A 20791-nucleotide genomic window follows, 5' to 3' on the forward strand; every position below is an offset into this window, starting at 1 on the left:
TGAAATGTGGGAACTACAAGTTGTTTCACTTGAATAGAACCAATCTTATTCTCTCTGGTTTTTCTCCCAGGAAAGGAAAATTTAATAATCAGAATAATAAACACACTTCACTAATAAGAGCAATGCAGTTGTGGCTTTGGTTCTGTAAAGTATCTGCGTTTTATACATTATTTCCCCTTTTCAAAAGTATGGCTGAAATAAAAAAGTTTCATCCTAAATACTTCCCAAAATGAAAAGGTTTAAAAAAATTAGAATTCACTTTTAAATGTATATGCTGCCTGCCTCACATTTCAGTCAACTTCTGCAACAAAACCAGTGTTGGCAGTTTTACCAACTGTCTTTAACCAGTTGGGGCTGGCTCTCAGTTAATATAGTACTACTGATCCTTAATTCGTAGAACCACAGGGGAATGTTTAAATAAAAGAACACTCGATTTCATAGTAGTTTTTAAATGAAAACATATGTATCTGTAATAGGGCTTTAAAAGTTTTTTTCAGTAAGAACTTAATGTGTGGCATCTGTTAGGTATAGGGTATCTTTTCCAGTTTTTCTGAGGAAGCACATTAGGCCAGTAGAGTTAAGGGTTTAGATGTCAGTAACTCAGGAGTTAGCAGCATGAAGCGCGCCTAAGGAAAGAAGATTGTTGTCAGTGATTTTTCCTTCCACAGATAACCCCTTATTGGGAGAGAGGAGAAGAAGATCTCACAGTATTTTCTCAAAGCTGATTGATGTGGAGAAGCTCCCTTTTAAAATTTGATGTGCATATTGTGTTTGCTGAGACAGGTAAAAACAGGCATGGCATAAACCACTCATATATTGGGGATTCTTATCAAATATTTTAAGGTTCCTTTGAGCAGTGTCAGTGTTTGAGTCCACAGTTGTTAAACTTAAATCACCATTTTACAACATATTTTTGTTACTCCTTGATGGAGTAAGGGTTGACGAACAACCCTGACTTAAAAAAAATAGTAAAAATGGATAATTCAGACCCATTTAGATGACATGACATATTTGGTTTCTTGGATCCTCTAAATTTCCCTCTACTTCTCGGGTCACAGGTTTTTAGCATCCTTCACTATCTTCTTTAGGATTCCCAAGTACTCTCTCTCTCTGCTCTTTTTAACATATATGACCAAATAAATCCAAAATGAACTTTGTGACAATTATCTAGGGTCAAATATTGTTCACTCCTAAAATGTATTTATGAGCATTTCCCCCCAAGGCCTCCAAGTAGGTTGGAGAGCTTGAGATTGCCTCAAAAATTTTTAGAGACTCTTCCATACCTTGGGCAAATGTAAAGACCTCTCCTAACAATAATGTTTCTAGTGCCTCCGGAGGCAATTAGAATATGAGGAAGCAACAAATCTCAGTTGATATGGCTTAATTCCCCCCTCCCAATTTTGAGAGTTATATCTACGTAGTTGTCCCTTGGTGATCCACAGGGGATTAGTTCCAGGACCTGCCCTGACACCAAAATCCCCGGATTCGCAAATCCCAGGGTCTGCCTTCCCCATCCAGGGATTCCACCAACTGCAGATTCAGCTGACTGAGAATGGAATAGTACTGGAATTTATTGGAAAAAAACCTGTGTATAAGTTGGCCTGTGCAGTTCCACCCCATGCTAATCAAGGAAAAACCATAGCATGTATCTGTCCATGAGTATATATGTATATGTACTTTTAATGTATATACAACTGAACACACACACACACACACACACACACACACATGTATATGCTATAGCACTTTGATTTGAGTCCAGGCTCCATCATCTGCTGATTGTGTAACCTTGGACAAATTATAAAACCTCTCTGTGCTTCAGTTTTCTTTTTCTTTTTTTTTGTCTTTTTGGTATTTCTTGGGCCGCTCCCGCGGCATATGGAGGTTCCCAGGCTAGGGGTTGAATCGGAGCTGTAGCCACTGGCCTACGCCAGAGCCACAGCAACGCGGGATCCGAGCCACGTCTGCAACCTACACCACAGCTCACGGCAACACCAGAACCTTAACCCACTGAGCAATGGCAGGGATCGAACCCGCAACCTCACGGTTCCTAGTCGGATTCGTTAACCACTGTGCCACGACGGGAACTCCTGTGCTTCAGTTTTCTAATCTGTAAAATGATAAAAGTATGTACCTCATAGGGTGGTTGTGAGGATTAAATGAGTTTATACATGTAAAGCATTTAGAACAATGCTTATAAAATTATATAGATTCAAAAACTTTACCTATTGATGTTATGATATACATAATATGGATATATGCACATGTATGTATAATATACATTGCTTATTAGCCTATAAAATAAAACCACTTCATATATATTGCTAAATATCTTTTACATTTAATATATATGGATACTCCTTTATATGGCACATTTAGGTTTTTTTCTTTTTGAAATTTCACAATCATCTAATAACCAACATGAATGACAATAACAATACAGTTCATGTCTGGACTGTGCATAGTGTAAATTTGGTATTTTAAATGGATGCATTTCATGAAATGATATTTCTCACCAAAAACTGCCCCAATATAAAGTGTAAGTGCATTATGATGAAGCTGAAAGCCAGAGCAGTCTGGATTGGCATCCTGGCACAACCACTTAGAAGCTGTATGATTTTGGGCAAGTCACGTAACCTTTCCGAGCTTTAGTTTTCTCATCTGCAAAACAGGGATGTAACATTTCTTACAAGTTTGTGGTAAGAAGTAGAGACAAAATACATGAAAAAAGCACTTGGCCAAGAGCCTAGGACATAGTAAATGCTTGATAAATGGAAACACTGATCTTTCATGTGTTAGCCCTGCCTCAAATACGGGTATTTTTTTTAAAAGCCTAACACAAACAAACATTCCACTGGAGGTTTTTGATCAGCTATGCTGTTGCTATATAATGATCATGGGTTAGTCTTAAGGCCATGTGGTTTCAATAATCATAAATGGTTGGAAGTTCTGCTGCCCGTAGGAGCAAAAAAGAAGAGGTTGGTGTAATTCAAGTTTCACCAATATCTCACTAGGCAGCTTGTGACAGTCCCTTCTTCCCTCTGCCCAGCTCTCTTCTCCTGCAAGTAGGAAGCCTCCGTTCTTACACTGAAGAAGCAGTACAGGCTGAAACCCTGAGAAGGCAGCACTGCTCTGCCTGGTGGGGTTAGGGTACCCAGGCATGCTTGTCACCCACTGGCTGGAGAGCTAGAGGAAAAGGACTCACTCTTTCCCTTAATTTTCACTGACTGTGGGCTGAGAGGAAGAGGAAGTTCATAGTAAACTGTCAAAAATTACTTCTTTTCATATAACTGGTAGCGAGAGGCTTTTTTTTTTTTGCAGTTGGCCTGATTTGCTTCTTTTACATTATATAAGGACCTTCATACTAAGAGCTGTGAAAAGCAACTACATATGTATTATGAGGATAAATCATGTAATATATGCCAAGAACTCTTTAGCATAAAAATTACACTTAAATTCAAGGTACAGCACAATTATTGATGCATTCTTAGGTATTCTTATATTCTTATTATGCAAGTGGCTCAGACTTGAAGCTTGCTTGCATGCATAGGAAATGTTAGGAAAGGTAACATATAGGCAAGACGTTTCATGCACACATGAAGGGAATTTTTTCACACAGTTGGTGAGGCCACATTGATCCAGCAATTTGAATATTATTATTATCTGTGATCTCACGCATTAAATACTTAAGAAAACTTAACTGTTTAAGGATACACATTTAGAATGCTATATCTAGAGCTATATCCAAGTTGGCAAATGATTACACCGCTTATAAATTCTAGGCAGATGATAATTTAGAGTTCCCATGAAAGCCTTGAGTTTATTTGATTGTTCTCTTAATTACTGGGCTCCATGCTATCAAATATTTGTGGAAGAGTAAGCTTTTCTTTGTGGGAGTGGATAATAACTGTGCTTACACTTTGAAATTTTTGCCTTGAGTTATTAGGATTTGCATTTCTCACTTTTGTTCCAAGGAAAGGTGTTTAGCCATTTTTAGAAAGCAGGTACCAAATAATCAATCGTCAAACACCCCAGAAAGTTTCCGCCCTAGACAAGTGCAAAATCTCAGGTATTAGCAATCCACCTACAGAGACAAATCGACAAAAGGTGGAAGGGGGTGGGGGGAAAAAGGATGTATCACTTTTCTAGGTGAATATATCGTCATTGGTATGTGATGGCGTGCATTGAAGAACTCTGCTTGCTAGCTGCCGTTTAGTAATCCAGCTAGAAAAAGTCTGCGAGAGGTCGCCAAGAGGCAAGCCCCAAGTCTTCCTCCCATGCTCCTTCAGTGCCCTGCTCTTCCCGGCGCGTGAAGAATAAACAGACTGGTCATTGATCTCGGGTGGTGTTGTTGCACTCTGGGAAATGCTGGGGGTGCCGAGAGACGCGGCTCAGTCAATGGATGCGCGCCTGAAGAAGATCGCCGAGATGGGGGCAGAGAACATGCAAATCAGCATCATGCTGTAGAAGAAGCCAACAGCGAGAAAAAGAAACGTGTTGCTCGTATTGTGTCTTAGTCCCCTTCTCCGTCACCCTCCTCCAGACCCGTTGCCTCCCTCGAGGCATCTCCCTCCCTCCCAGTCCCTTTCTGGAAGACCAGATCTAGGAAGATCCGTGAGGACTCCCCCGCTCCTCCACCCTAGTTTGGAGATTTAATAGGATCCCTCTTCCCCCCACCCCGGGCGAACCGGCAGCTGTTTTAAGTCAAGGAAAGTCAGATTGGTAGAGATAAGCGCCGGAGCAGCCCGGGAGCTGTCAGAGCACACACAAATCAGCCCCACAGCTTCTGCTCTGGGCATTACCTACGGAGTTTCTTCCAGAGGTGATGCAACTCCGAGGGTCTTGCTCTATCCTTCCAGCGCGGACTCTAGTGTCGCAGAACAAGGAGTCGAAGCCTAGCACCGACCCTTTTTAGACCCCTAAACATCATTCCCCGGTTCTTGGGCATTGGGATTTTTGGCTTCGGCCACACAAAACAAAACCAGTTCAACCACCCCGGAGGCTGCGATGAGAGCGCCTCAAAACTTTTCTGCCCCCTACCCGCCAAGGAGTAGGTGGGTGCAAAGTGCCGGCGGCGGGGGCCTGCGGGCGCAGAGCCGCTCTCGGGAAGGCAGTGGTCGCTTTAAAAACCAACGTCTCGAAGCTCCCAGCCTCGGCGCTGGGCGGACGGCGGCTCGCTTCCCAGAAGGTTCCGCGGACTTCCGCAGACCCCCACGCGCGCTCTCCGCGCCGGCTTTACCGTGTGCAAACGGGGGTGGGCGACACGAAAGGGCCCAGGTAATGGTTACAGGACAGCCGGCGAGGTTCCAGCGCAGGGAAGAAGTTGACAAAGGGGACTTGACTAAACATGAATGCGTATTTATAGACGCGAGCTCCACCGAGATCTAGAGATATCCCCCTCTCCCAGCCTCCTTCCCCTCCTGCCATTTCTTTTTATCGCTCATTTAAATGGAGGGCAGATTTTTTTTTTTTTTAAACATTCCTGCACGGTGTGGGTCATCGCCGCGTTATTTACAATCTAGTTACTCTGCAGCAGACGGGGACGCAAACTCTGGGGCGCCTTCCCTTCGGATGGACAGAGAGTGCAGCCGGGAGGCGAGCGGCAGGAAGGAGGTCAGGGTGGGTTTGCGGGAGCCCGGGGGCGACCTGCAGGGAGCGCGAGCCCCCGGCGCCGCCCCCGCGCGCGCCCCCGCCCCCGCCGCACCCCCCGGGGCGGGCGCCGGGCCGCGCTGACCGGCGGCGGGTGCGCTGCCCTCGCCTCCCCCATTGTTCCGACTGTCTTTTTGCCTTTTGTTATTTGCACTCGCATTGTGTTGTTTGTCTCCGAAGCCGCCTCATGACCAGCAAAGGGATTTCACCTCGTCCTTGAGAGCTACACGGGGAGCGCGAGCGAGCGACGGGGGGGAGAGGGACGCGCGCGCGCGCGCGCGCACACACACACACACACACACACACACACACGGACACACACAGACACAGAGACACACATACACACACAGTGAAAAAGGCGAGCCACCAAAACCCATCTCCAGTCTCCTCCCGGGGGCCCCCGGCCCGCCGCTGTGCCACTTTGCATCCCACGCCGGAGGAGACGTTGAGGAGAGCCGGTAAGGTGCGTGAATCGCTGCGTTTTAACTTTGTTGTTGGTCCCGACGTGGTTGTGGGCAGCCCTCCAAGGCGCAGAGCTCCCCTCTGCCGCTCGCCTTGCCCGCCACTCCGCACTCGTTCGCCGCTCCAGCTGGAGAGCCGGCGGAGGAGGGAGGGGGCCGCCGCCGGAGTTTCCTCAAGTACAGAGGGAGGGGGACGGGGTGGGGGCGCGGGGAGGCGGGAGACGGCTGGAGGCTGGCGGCGGCCCTGTCACCCTCGGGGGGCGGCCGACCGCGGGGACCCCGGAGTGCGGGCTTGGCCCCGGTTCAGGAAATGGGATAACTTTATATTTTGCTTGGGGAGCCTGCGTGCTGTCGCCGGTATTGTTTTTGCAAGTGGTGGCGGCGGAGGTGGTGAGGAGCAGGGAGGGCAGGAGCGCAGGGAAAATCCTGGGCTCGTCCGGGCATCTCGGCCGACGCCCCTCAAAGTTGGACCGGGGTCCTGACCCTTCCTAGGACTGAAGGGCGACCCCCGGCCCAGCCCGTAACCTGTGCGCTCCCCCTTTACGTGTTTTTGTTTCGCTTTCTGCCATTCCTTCTCCCCCATTCCTCCTCCCTCTTCACCCCCCCCCCCCCGGGGGGATTTCGGAAACGAGTTTCATCCTTCAAGATTTTAGAGATTTCAGAGACCGGAAGCTTTAATTTTTAATTGCAAGTACTTTCCCCCCACCTTGCGCCCGTGTACCAACTGGAGACCGCTCACGTGTTGTGTCACTTTAAGCGCGGCTTTGGGAAATCTCGCCTGCACTTTTGGGGCTGCAGTAAAAAGCCAGGAAAAGAGGTTATAGGAGTTGAAATCAAATTGGATTTGGAAATGTTTGCATTTGATAGCAGCAGTTTGTTGAGTATTGATCTGCTGGCATCGATGCACACGAAGCACTGTTTACATATTTTAATAGTAATTTTCCTTACACGTTGCAAAGCAAATCTGTTAATAAATAGATTGACCCTGGTGAATATCTGAAGACATTGGTCTCTGTGACTAAATTCAGTGTGGTGAGTGGGAATTCATTTTGATGCCTTCCCTTCACAGCTAAAGTGGGTAAAAAATGAAGAATTATGTGAATATGCAGACCTGTATTTTCAGTGTCAGCCAACCCAGGCACTCTGGGTACAGCTGTACTTCTTGAGAAAAGTTTAAGGATTTGTTCTAACTCAGTTGAGATCTTCACAATATCCAACGTCGTTTGTCTAGAAAGGCATGAGCCGATTTCCCCAGAGACTCCCTTCAGGCCCAGCACAGTTCTTTAGTCAAGGGCAAGACCAAGGGAAATCTGTGGGATTTGGGGTAATAAATGTGGGAATCTGCAGAGGGACTAGACAGAGTGATTTGTTTCCTTGCTGTTCATAAATAATGGCCCCTAGTATCCTTAAAAAAAAAAAAAAAAAGCCACACAAACAAAACAGGCCAATCAAGTAGGCGCGTGGGAGATTTGTAGGCAATGGACATTTCAATCAGAAAAACCAGAGCAGAGTTTTTTTGATCAGGATTACAGGAGTGAGGCTCGATTGCCAAGAGTGATTAGGTTAAGGGCCAGATGGTTTTAAAGTATACGGAAATGTTTTTTAAGTTTGACTTTTATAGCATTTAAAAGGAGGACGATTTCTTAGAGTCTTTACAGAACTGCTAAATTTTGATCTGTCTAATTTTGAAGGAATTCAGCTGTGCATGAACTGCTATTAACTCTGATAGGGAAGGAATCTGGTTTCAAATGCAGATACATGGGACAGAGTTTCTGGGGGTGCTTCTTCCTGATTTAAATATAGCTCTGAGGCTGAAGCCTAGATAAATTCAGCCACAATGATTTAAAATCATAAGTACTTACACTGAAAGTTCTTTTAGGCATTGTGTAAAGTTCTCCTGCAGATTATGTCATCAACTGTTTAGTCCTCAGAAGTATACAAGATAAAAATCATAAGCATCACTTAAAACTGATGCAACACAGCATCAGTTAAATCCTGAAACTGGTAGGCATTGCTTTTGTTTGCCTAAAAGGTAGATCTTTCATCACATGAGTTGTTTAAAAACATTTAATTGTGGGGGTGGGAAGGGATGTGCATAATTATTTAGTTATTTGTGTTAATTATATAGTGGCATACTCGCTTGAAATTCTTTCTTTTTTTTCCTTTCTTTCCAGTGGTCTTCTGACAACCTTGTACATGAAGAATAACAGAGTTTTTGTTTGCTTGTGGGTTTTAAAAACTCTCTTTTTGTAGCCTTTTGGATTGGGCAATATCGAACCAATCTGACATAGACTTAAAAGAGTACTCAATACAGGAAAGGAGAGCTTCAACTCTTATCACAGAAAGCCTGTATTAGTTTTGTCATTGAGATTAAACAGTTCTGGTTGAATGGCATACAGGATTCAAAACTCAAATTTGGTAAATAACCAGGCATTTGAGATCCAGTGGTTATTTCAAGTTAACCTATGTGTAAATGCACGACATCCTGTTTAGACTGGCACATGGTTTTGTAAAAGAAAAAAATGAATATACGATTATAAATATGTTACCTGTGGAGTGTACAGAATAAATAGTAAATAGCAAAACTGCTGTTTATACTCAGGTGTAGCTTCTTTTTCTTTGTCCTTCTTGGGGGTAAGGCACAAGCTATAGAGAGAGTTTAAAACCTCATTTTCCAATTAAAAGAATGAATTTGAGTGGAGAATTTTTCTCTTATAAAGCAAATGAAAAATATGATATAACGATTAAAAGAATATACTGTCTTCTTGAAATAGCTCTATCCCTTTATTGAGTGACAGGCAATCAATGTTTTGAAGGTATGTGCAGATTATATAAAAAATGTAATGTGCAAGATATGATAAAACTTGTTTTTATAAATCTTCTAAAATACACTGAGTTTCAACTTAGAGTTCTAGTGGTGAATACTGTTTAGCTTTCTAGCAGGTAAAAGTGTTTAGATGTTTGATTGGCATAACATGGATGATTCACTCAATATCTGATCACCTCCAGTGGTAGAGAATGCTATAATTAGAGTTTTGAGAGTAGCTTGGAAAACTTATTTGTCTGGGCCTGAAATCAGTGCATTCCCTCACACACTTGTCACAGGTTTTCAGCCTGAGAAATGTAGATTTATTTTAAAGGCGAGGAAAGTCCTTGGCTGGTTCAAATAAACTACATCCTCAACTTAGATTTGTAGATAGTTAATAAAATAAAAGTCCAATTTTGTTCCAAACATTGTTTTAAAACACCCATTTGTAAATTGTCTACATTTGGTTTTCATATGTTAATGATTTGGGATCTGAAACTTCTTTCAGAAAGGCATTTTGGTTTATCTTAAAAAACACCACACAAAACTGTCTAAACAACTCTGTAAATAAACTGTTCCAAATGCCTCAATTTGATGAATGAATTAAAGAATTATAGTTCTTATCCAATTATGATCAGTCTTGTTATTCCATTTCCCATTTGAGGGTCCTTAGGGAGTGGGGATAGTAAATGAGAGTGGGGTCTTTGTTATTTTCCATGTGTAATATAACATAAATTATCACTCATACGTGACGTTTAGGAGAAGGATTTTAGATACAGAAATGTTATTTAATGGTCTTCAGTTAAACCAACAGTTCATTTGCATATGAAGTTGCTCTTAACAGAAGAGTAAAATGAAGTTTCTAAGAATATGAAGCAAGGATCTAACCTTTGGCCTAAAAATAATGAATTTTTATATTTAAAGGGGGAAAAATGGAGCACTTATGCCTTAGAAGCAAGACAGACACTCAGGTGCTTTTAGTCACTTTCAGCTGGGCCATACTGGGACATTTCTATGGCACTTTTAAAAATAAACTTTGCTATCTTCAGTGTTCTTGTTTATTAAGAAAAGGGGAATATACTTTTTGGTTTGTTTCCTCCAAACTTCTACCCCTTTATCTGCCTATATGGGTGCCTTCGAATGCTCTCCTAGTCAGGGGCCTGAACTTTAGCATGGGCCCTTGTTAATAGCCCAGGGTGCTTTAATGGACTTTCCTGCATTTCTGCCCCATTTGCCCAATTTAACCTCTGGCTCATAAAGTAATGAATTCAAAAGGTGATAATAGCTCATTATGGTTTAATTCTCTAACTGAATGCTATTATTATTATTATTATTACAGTTTATTATGACCATCTAATTCTTAGAGAAAGAAGTGGAGTATCAGGTGAAGCTGCCAGGAAGAAATACTTATAAACATAGGGATTTCTTGTTGTACCACTCAAATCATACCTTACAGGACAATAATTGCTTTTGAGTAAGGATGATATTCAGTGGGGTCAGCATATTGATAAAATTAGGGGTGAAATGAATGTATTTAAAGAATACATGCAATAACCACCCTTTAAATACTGAGCCTTAAAAAATCCCCCAAAACACCCTGGAAAAAAAGCATCTTCAGGAAGTGGCAGCCGTGGAGGTGGTGGTGGTATTGAATTCTACAGGTAGAGGTCCATTCATTATTGCTGAAAGTTCATTAAAAAACTCACCTGATCATATTTTTGATGCTCAGTTACTTGCCATTCATTTACTTCATGGTGATATGCTACCCCATGTCCAAAGGGGACAAATAGTGCTGCCATTACAGGGATGACCCCTAGTTGGCATTCCCCAGAAGCTTAGGCAATGCCTTATCACTGCAGCACCAATTAAAGTCTTGGAGTTGGGCAATTCCAGAGGGAACCAGGATGTAAAAGAAGCTATCCCACTACCTTTTGGAGCTTTTCAGTTAGGTCTATTTATAATTCTTCCACGACTTCACTTGGAGTTTTGAACATTCGGTTCTTTGCCCCTTATGCTAACCTCTAAAGCTGGAGCTTGTAGTCCTTTTTCTTGTAGGGATATTGCATGGATTATGCTAGATATTGTATATCAGATTCCTAGCGTAGGTTCTCTCATGAGCTAGATGCTCAGTAAATGTTAGCTACACTCTTCTTTCCCTTCTGTCACATCTTCATTTTGATCATTAATAATGTCTGAAGCTTCATTTTGTACTTTCTTTGAACCTATTTGAATCCAAGGAGAAGAATATATCGATTTCCTGAGGCTGAGATCAACACTTTAAAATCATGATTCAGTTAACATCTATTTATGATCTCTGACAATGTGGTTTTATTAAGAGGCTGTATTTTGTGCAAGTGTGAATTCTAGCTTTTATTCATATAAATGTTCCTTCAGTGATTTTATCCTACATGGTAGGTAAAGGCAAACAAAACTTTGGGATCTAGCTATAGAGCTTTTGTTATCATTTTTGATTTCTTATTACAGGTATCAACTAGTGAAAATTTATTGTGATTTTTAATCCATTGAGAGTCATCTGCCTCTGGGTTATATTAAGTTTAGCACAGGTGGATAGAGAGAAATTTCACTTGGAAAAAGAAGTAAGTCTAACTTTTCAGTATTTTGCTCTATAAAGTCAACAGTCCCTTCAAAGAGAATCTCCTAGTTTCAACTTGGTACAAGGAGAAAGGCACAAAGTATCATTGCCTGTTTGAAGAGAGAATGTATAGTAACATGGAGAAATTAGTGCTTGTTTTCTTTACCAGTGATTCAGAGACTTTCTCTGTCAGTACAGCTGACCAAAGATAAAGGAAAGGCTTTTAAAAAAAGCATATGTCTTGGTGATTGCATTAATTTGGGTCCCTCTAGAGGCAGACGCCAAATGGGATTAGATATGTAAGAAGTTTTTGGAGGGGATGGTGGCAGGAGAAGGCTGGTTTTTCAGCTGTGAACCAGATTTGACACTTTTGCAAGGGGGGAGGGAAGGAAGGAGGATTGAGTAGGAAGAAGCTTGATGGTAGTACAGTCTGAGAAAGGTTTGACTAGGTGGATGGGAGCCAGCCATTGGAGGACTGCTCTGTCTCAAAGGCATAGCCTACATCTACAACCTCCACTGGCCTCAATACTTGGCTTTTGGCTCGGAGCAGCCTGGTGGAAGCAGGGCCTTGGAGCACAAATGCTCCGAGAGACAGAGAAGGGCAGCAGGTGGGGGCACTGGGTCCTCTGTATTCTGGCCACTGGCGATCTGAGTGGTGTAGTGCTGGTGTGGAAGTATAGCCCAGAGCACTCGCTCTGGTTGGATGGGCCTGTCACTAAGAAAAAGACCTAGCGATTTCTTAAGATGCTTTATTTTTCTCCACTGGAAAATCAGCATAATGATAGCATCACCTCACAGAGTGCTAGTCAAGATTAAGTGAGGTTATATGAGATTATGTACAAATCCGTAGTACTATGCCTGGCACAGAGGAAATGCTCAACATATATAGTTCTCTCTTTTTAATGTTCTCATAAAATGCACCTGAGAGGTATAGCTGAATTGTGTCAGGGGGTTGTAAGTATATATTTAAACAATAGGTATTTCATGTAATTAGAAGGTATTTTTTATGCAAGCAAACATCCTTAATGTTTGCCTTTTCGAAATAGCTCAGTTTAGTTCTCAGTTTAGTCCTTATTTTTTTAATCAGGCTGTAAACCATGCAATAGACCAGCCGACTTGACCATCTTCAGGTAATTTACCCTAAAGTGTAAGGTAGACAGAACACTCTTCATTTCCTTACCCCTCCAGGCCTCCGATTCAGTTGAGAAGCAACTTGCACTGTAAGTCTGCATTTTATCTTGAGCCTCAAACACCTGGCAAGTCTTTGCTCCCCAATGTTACTGTTCCTAAACCAACTTGCCGTGCGCCACAAAGCACTGAACTCAAGTGGCCCTCAGCGCGAGCTCCTGCTGTGATGAGTCACAGAGCCACCAGCACTTTGTTGCGTTAGATTTGATCACTGCCATGAGCAGTCCTTCGATTGTCGGCTAAGAGACCCTTCAGGGAGTTGTCCCTTAATAGAAAGTCTCTTTTCTTCCCTACTGTTGTAACTTTAAATTAAAAGAAACTGTAGAGGAGCTGGTGGCCTTGCAGCAGTTCATTCTTCTACCCACTGGGAGAACAACATCTGAGAAAAGACGTTATTGGACTGAGAATTGAGTTGTTGCTTTTTTTTTTGGGCCAGCATCGGGGGTGGGGCACTTGTGAGGGAGATTGGAGACTGGCTGTCAGTAATATTGGCGGGGGGGGGGGGATCCTTCTGCGTGTTAGGGAGCATTTTGGGGATGGAAGACATTGACTTAGCATGTTGGGATACATGAGGCCCCTGGTACTTTGACCCTGATTTTTAGGTGGTTCTGTGTGTTGTACTGTGGGAACCTGGCAAGGGTTCAACTTCAGAATCCAAGGAGGATGAGAGGCAGGAAGAGAGAGCTAATTTTTGACACATTCCTCGGATAAGTGCCCCCTCTAGGGAATCTGTGCCCAGGATAAGAACTGCTTATTGTGAGGCTTTTGGCATAGTTTTCCCCAAATAGTGAGTGCTAGTTGCTTCAGTGTCACTGGTTAAAAAGGTTGACAGACTTGACATTTGGAGAGGCTCTTTGCTGAGCCAGCTATGGTATCCCCTGTAGTTGCTGGTCCATCCCCATCCTGGGTTAGGGCCTGCTTTCAGATTGGATGTCTGCTAGGATCCCCTGGTGCACTTCATGGCTACTGAATGCTGAAGCCGGCTGAGGTTTGCATGTGAGTTCTTGCGATGCTTGGTGTTACTACATGGTGTTGGCAGTCTCTCACGTGTATCTGGCACAGTCAGTCTCATTAATTTACTCTTGCACTGGGAACTGCTTTGGAACACACACATACCATTTCTTATAATTCTGTCCTGACTTTCCATTCTTTACTTTCTCAGTCTCATCGACACTATATTTTTACTACAGGAGGCAGAATAGCAGTGCCTTTGCCATGTTAGATTGGGAAGTAAAGTGATAGTTTGAATGCACCCTAACCAACAACCAAGCCAATCTCTTAAGTTTGTAAAGAAAGTTAATGGGTTTACTATTTATTTCTAGGGACTTCAGCCCCACAACACACCTCCCTTCCCACTTCATTGCTTATTTACTTGGTGTTTCTCTTCCCACAAAGTCTTTCTTCTCCTGGCACCATCACCACTCTGCATTGAGCTAATTTCACCAGAGCAAGTGAGAAGTGGAGGTCATGCCAAGTATACTACTGCCTGATTTGGAAGGGGTAGCCTCAGGTGACAAACATTTGGAAGGTAAGCTCCTTGAGGGCACTGTGCTGTATTTTTAGCACAATCACAATGCCTGGAACAGGGCAGCAACAGGATCAATGCTTGCTGAGCCAACTTGTCTTGCAAACCAAGCTTCATTCTGAGCCAGGCAGCCCTGCATGATGGGGAAATGGGGGAGCTAACCGTGGTTGAGCATCGACCATGTTCCAGGTACGTATTAGGTGCTTTACATGGATAATCCCACTTAATCCTCACAGCCCACAGATTAGGTGGCTATTATCCCCTTTTCACAGATGGCCAAACTCCAAGCAGTCAGGTGCTTACTTATATTCCTCAGCTCATGAGCAAGAGAATCACTGCCTGGATTTCAGTCTTTTTGACTCAACCACCTGTATTCTTGCCAAAGTGCTGGTGTGGGGTTCCTATCCCTGAAATGGGAGCACTGACCATACCGCAGGGGTAGTTAGCAAAAGGTGGGAAGCGGTCACTGGAAGTGATGCCTGAGGTGTAATCTCTAAATGCCAGTTATTATTATCAAGGACCCACTGATCCATTTATTAACCCAGAGAGTATTGAACACACCGATAGATGTTGCTTAAGCCATACTTAACAGGAAGTATTTTCTGACTTGAAGCAGAGCTTTCTGAATACATAAAAAACTGACATCAAGGAGTTCCCGTCGTGGCACAGTGGTTAACGAATCCGACTAGGAACCATGAGGTTGCGGGTTCGGTCCCTGCCCTTGCTCAGTGGGTTGACGATCTGGCGTTGCCGTGAGCTGTGGTGTAGGTTGCAGACACGGCTCGGATCCCGTGTTGCTGTGGCTCTGGCGTAGGCTGGTGGCTACAGCTCCGATTCAATCCCTAGCCTGGGAACCTCCATGTGCCTCGGGAGCGGCCCAAGAAATAGCAACAACAATAACAACAACAAAAGACAAAAAAAAAAAAAAAAACTGACATCTACAAAGGAGTTTGTAGAACACTGTGTCTCAAAGGTGATCACCAGTCACCTAACTGAAAACCACCTGCCTGGGATGCTTTTAAAAAAAAAAATCTACCTTTTTGGCCCCAACACAGACTTTGGGAACCTGAATCTCTGTGGTTGAAGCCCTGTAATTCTGAATTTTTAACAGGCATGACTAGTGATTCTTTTGTACATAAAATTTTAAGAGCCTGTGATAAAAATTCTTTTTATTGATTTCATTTGGTACTGAGTTATATAGATGGCATATGGAAGTAAAGTAAGATGCTCAAAGAGTAGTGGCAGTGCCAAGATAAAACACGAGTGATTGTTGGATTGCTCAAACGACTTTTTTTGGTGATTTGGTTTTAGGAGTTTTGAAATAAAATTTAAAGAACCTAAGTAAATTTGAGTATATAGAATACTAGTGTGCTTAAGGTCAGGAGTGAAGGGACCTGACACAAAGTGGGTTGAGGTTGGTATGTGTGGGGGGCAGGGGAGGGTGGCAGTTATGTGCATTCCAGGCTTAGAAGGCTCTAATAGGACAGGTAGTTAAGTAAACTGAAGACCAGAAGTTGATTTATTTATTCAGTGCTGTATCCCAAATATTTAGAATGGTGTCTGGAACATAGTAGGGGCTTAGAGACCTTATCTTTTTTTGTCTTTCTGCCTTTTCTAGGGCCGCTCCCGCAGCAAATGGAGGTTCCCAGGCTAGGGGTCAAATCAGAGCTGTAGTCACCAGCCTACGCCAGAGCCACAACAACGTGGGATCCAAGCCACATCTGTGACCTACACCACAGGTCACGGCAATGCCAGATCCTTAACCCACTGAGCAAGGCCAGGGATCGAACCCACAACCTCATGGTTCCTAATCGGATGTGTTAACCACTGTGCCACAATGGGAACTCCTACAGACCTTATCTTAATGAATGAACAAAAAACAGATGGAGTGAGAGCATAATAGTGGGAAATAGATTAGGATAGTTTGATGATGATCATGACTGTGGTTATAAAGAGGTCGAGAAGGAGTATGCCAAAGAGGAATCCTAGTGGGGTAAGCCAAGGACGAGGTTGTAATTAGACTAATATGGGCCTTACAGGAGAGTGCTTCCATACAGACAAGCAAACAATGCAGAAACAAACCTGAGGTTTGTGTGGGATCAAATACAAGGCTGCTGTGTGTGTGTGTATTATCTTGGGAGCAGCAATTGCTATGTGAGGACAGGGACTAAGTTTGTTTTGTTCTCCATATGATCATAGTACTTGATAAATATTTATTGAATAAATGACTGGGTTTCCACATGGACTAGAAAAGAAAGCTTTTAAATGCTACAAAAACATCTTCTAAAAAGAGAACAGAAACTTTACAAATGGTAACCAATAGATGGGTGATCATGAAAATAGCAGATCTTCATAAAACTGAGAGTTCTTAGTCTATTTGGAGTTTAGTAGAACTGGCATCTGATTGTTTGCCTCTCACCAAGCAGTGCTTTGCTGTTCATGTCACTTTCATTTTATTGTGTCGAAAGTCCACGGTGATGCCTAGCACAGTGCCTCCCCGATACTAGCTATTGAATAAGTATTTGCTGAAGATTTCAATCTGTGACTGAAGAGTATTGACTAGGGGTGGGAGTAGGATGGGGTGGGAGGTATGAAACTGAAAGCAGACAGAAGAGAGAATTGCCTTCCTTCCTTCGCTTAGAATTCCCAGAGTGACCTGCGATCCAGCGCCCTTTAGGTAGGCAGATTTCCCACGTAACTCCAAGCTTGGTTATGGGAATCTTGAAAGGAAGAATGCTTGCTAAAGTAATGATTGCAAAGGTGAGTTCAGCATTGTTAGATGAGGCAACCATTCATTTGATTTGGAAAGTTAGGCTGGAAAATGTATTGGGGGGAAAATAGTAAAAAGTAATTCTATACCTAACAGGAATTTCAGTAGAAAAATGGCTCTAATTCAAGCGGTATAATGTTAACATCAATGCGCGTCTCGTGGCTCAAGCCCTGCGTAATGCTTTGGAAATAAAAGGAGATTGTGTAAAGAATTAGCAATACAAGGCATTTTTAAGTGCTTTATTGCAGAGGCCTGTGATACTCTGTGAAATCTATGCAGGCTTTTTCTCCCTGCTGTGCTTAATTTCAGAATCTGATGCTATTACCTATCCTTGGAGGAAAAAAAAAAACACAACACTCTCTGTTAACTCTTAAAAACCGAGTTTAACATTGCACTTGCTTTCAACATAATCTTTCTGACATTTTCCCGGGAAGAAAGAAGTGGTGTGTTTAGCCACCGAGGGTTTTCGCCTCCAGGTTTAGTATCCGGGATTGCTTCTAGGGGGCAGCATTAGAGAAAGAGGGCAAGTTGAAAATAAATGTGGAAAGCTTAAGTTTAGAAATGGCTCAAGCAGCTTGAAGAATAAGGTCCCTGAAAGAGTCGGGCAGAGATTATGTTTGGCAGGAATCCAGATCAGAAGCCAGAAAGGCAAATGTGTTGTAAAGAAGATCAGACAGAAGCCAGGACAGGAGTTAACTCTTTACAATGTAGGTGACTATCTTCATGTGACATGAAGACAGCCCCCACCCCCAAATAATTTCCATGGCATGTCATCACTATGTACCTTTGCCCTTGAAATAACAGTTAATGTTGATGGATAGTTTACTCTTGCCAGGCATTGTGCTAAGCAGTTTATTTTTATTTTTATTGATTCTTTTTCTTTTTTGGGGGGAGGGCGGGGAGCTTGCCCTCTGTATGTTGAAATTCCCAGGCCAGGGAATTTCAGTGACAACCCTGGATCCTTAACCTGTTGTGCCACTAGGGAACTCCTATTTTTATTGATTTTTTTCCAGTAACTTTCTTTTCTTTTTTTTATTTTTATTTATTTATTTATTTATTTATTTATTTTTTTAATCTTCAATTTTATTTTATTTTATTTTTTATTTTTTTTTCCAGTAACTTTCTGATGTATCCTTATACAGATAAGAAAACTGAGCTGGCCCAAAGTAGTGTAGCTGGTATGTGGTGGAGCTGAGACTTTAACCCAGGATGTTCTGATTCTGAAGCTTGGGCTCGTACCCATTGTAATGTAGAAAGTATATTTTTTAAGTCTGGTTGAGTCATTTCTTAAAATGACACTTGTATTTTTCCCCTTCCTTTGTACGTGTCCTTCTGTCACTCTATGTCAGTCACTTTTCAGCTTATTTTTGAACTTTTGCAAAGTTCCCCAAGGTAGAATTTCCTTTTATAATCTGCTCTGTTTACCACTGCCAGGTCAGTCTTCCCGACGTGCTATTTAGATCATGTCACCCCTTTCTTAAACATTCTAAGTACCTGAATACTACATACACAGGGGACTCAGACCTTAAGTCTGGTTTTTAAGGGCCTTACCATTTTCTCCAAGTCTTCTACCTTTTCAGGCTTATATTCGAAACCTTCCTTTTGAGAACAATTTGCTTCTGATCTGGATTCAGGATGAGCACAATCTCCCAGATGACTCTCAGACTGTCTGAGGCATGTCAGCCTTGTCAGCTCTTCTCCAAATGCTCATGCCAGGGGCGTTCCTTGGGCATCACATGAAAAGCCGCTGCTTGCATCTGAATCTTGTCTGACTCAGGGCATTCTTTTAGAGTTGTTTGCTACTTTAAATGTCCTCATCATTTGACTTTCCTTGGATCCCAATCCACTTGATCGTGAATTTCAAATAACTTTGTTTTTTGTTTCTTTTTTTTGCTTTGTCCCTTTGTTCATTTAGTAATCAGCAGATATTCGTTGAGCACGTATTGTGAACCAGGCACCCCATTAACTGCTTAGATTCTGTGATGTGTGGAATAGGCACATACTTGTCTACAAGGGTTTAAATTCTACTAAGGAAAATGAACTTTAATCAAATAATCACCTGCATTTATTTTTTATTTTTTGTCGTTTTGGGGCCACTCTTGTGGAAGTTCCCAGGCTAGGGGTCAAATTGGAGCAGCAGCTGCTGATCTGCACCACAGCCACAGCAATGCCAGATCCTTAACCCACTGAGTGAGACCAGGGATGGAACCCTCATCTTCATGGATACTAGTTGTGTTCGTTGTTACCACTGAGACATTATGGAACGTCCATCACTGAGATTTATGATTGCAAATTGTGGAACTGTATTTCACAAAAGTATATACAACATGTAGGAGAAGTATCTCTTGGCAGGATCATCAGAGGAGGCTGTCCTGAGGAAGTCACATTTGAAGAGTGGTTAATGAGGTAAAGAGGGCAAAAGAAAAGAACTTTTTGAGATATAGGAAGTAGCATGTTCCAAAGAGAGAGAGAGAAGGATGTCTTCTTGGAATTAGAAGGTGAGCATGGCTGGGGCAGAGTGACTGGGAAATGGATACAGATGGGTCTGTGAAGGTAAGTCTTCATAATAAGGGTGGTATAGTTTTTAAGCAAGAGACTAATAAAATGTGTGCCTAGAGCATGTAGACCAAGTTGAAGAGCAGAAGGAATCCTTGGTAAGCCAGTAAGGCGGCTGTTGAAGTGATTCACTCAAGAGAAAGATGGTGGCTTGGATTTTGGTGCTGGAGATTTAGAGATGGAGACTAGAAGAAAGGTTTCACAAACAAATATAGAGGCAAAATCGTCCCGTTTCAGGTGCTTTGTGACTGTCTTCCCAGTCCCCCTCTACCAACCTAATGGAATATTCCATTTGGTAATTACCCATTGTTTCCATGTTTCATAGGTTTAGAAAAGAGATGCATAAATCTGCATCCATACGTCTCCCACGGACTTTGCTGGGCTGGATCTGTACCTGCTTTAAGCCTTGCATATTCGGGCAGAGAGTTTTGATACAAAACATACAGTGCCTCTTGTCTACATATGTGTATTTGCTTTCACATTTCTTTTTTTTTTGTCTTTTTGTCTTTTTGCCTTTTCTAGGGCCGCTCCCATGGCATATGGAGGTTCCCAGGCTAGGGGTCTAATTGGAGCTGTAGCCGCCAGCCTATACCAGAGCCACAGCAACGCAGGATCTGAGCCGCATCTGTGATCTACACCAGAGCTCACGGCAACGCGGGATCCTTAACGCACTGAGCAAGGCCAGGGATGGAACCTGCAACCTCATGGTTCCCAGTCAGGTTCGTTAACCACTGAGCCACAACAGGAACTCCTCACATTTCTTTACTTTCCTTTTATGTATATTATCTCATAGTATAGATTTCCTGAAACCATGCCCATCCCTGAATTTCCAAATTAAATTTAGCTTTTTCACAGCATCCTCACAGAATATACTAACCGAGTATTTCTCCTTCTTATCAACCACTTTCAAGGCTTTAACTATACGGTACTATGTATGTATCATACCATATTGTAAGTATGTTATGAAAATGTCTTATCTTCTGTGAGATATTGTGAGTTTGTGCCTTGGAATGTGGATGCTGTAGTTCCATATTATACTCCTATTTTGGACAATCACTTATATCACTTACATGCTAAGTCATTTACTTTTTAACATGGTGATCTACTTAACCTCTCTCAGTCTGTGATTCCTCATCTGCAGGGTGGGATAATTATGCGTACTTCATAAAGCAGTTGTGTGGAGTCAATGAGAGAATGAGTACAAAGTACATAAAACAATCCTTGGCCATAATGAGCTCCATTA

The 20791-nt window shown here is 42.6% G+C and overlaps 1 protein-coding gene across 11 annotated transcripts in view; it reads left to right on the plus strand.

The window, feature by feature from the left end:
- Window positions 1–5986: 5986 nt before the first annotated feature.
- The window catches only part of SOX5 (SRY-box transcription factor 5), a 999607-nt gene continuing 984802 nt past the window's right edge, over window positions 5987–20791 (plus strand). For 9 of the 11 annotated variants that reach the window (XM_047787388.1, XM_047787383.1, XM_047787384.1 and 6 more), the window contains exon 1: window positions 5991–6112. The gene's annotated coding sequence lies outside the window, so the exon portion shown is untranslated. Of the gene's footprint in view, window positions 6113–20791 lie in introns of all 11 variants that reach the window. The other 2 variants (XM_047787389.1, XM_047787393.1) reach the window with 1 other exon arrangement.

This window comes from Phacochoerus africanus, chromosome 7 (assembly GCF_016906955.1).
Source record: "Phacochoerus africanus isolate WHEZ1 chromosome 7, ROS_Pafr_v1, whole genome shotgun sequence".
Lineage (NCBI taxonomy): Eukaryota > Metazoa > Chordata > Mammalia > Artiodactyla > Suidae > Phacochoerus > Phacochoerus africanus.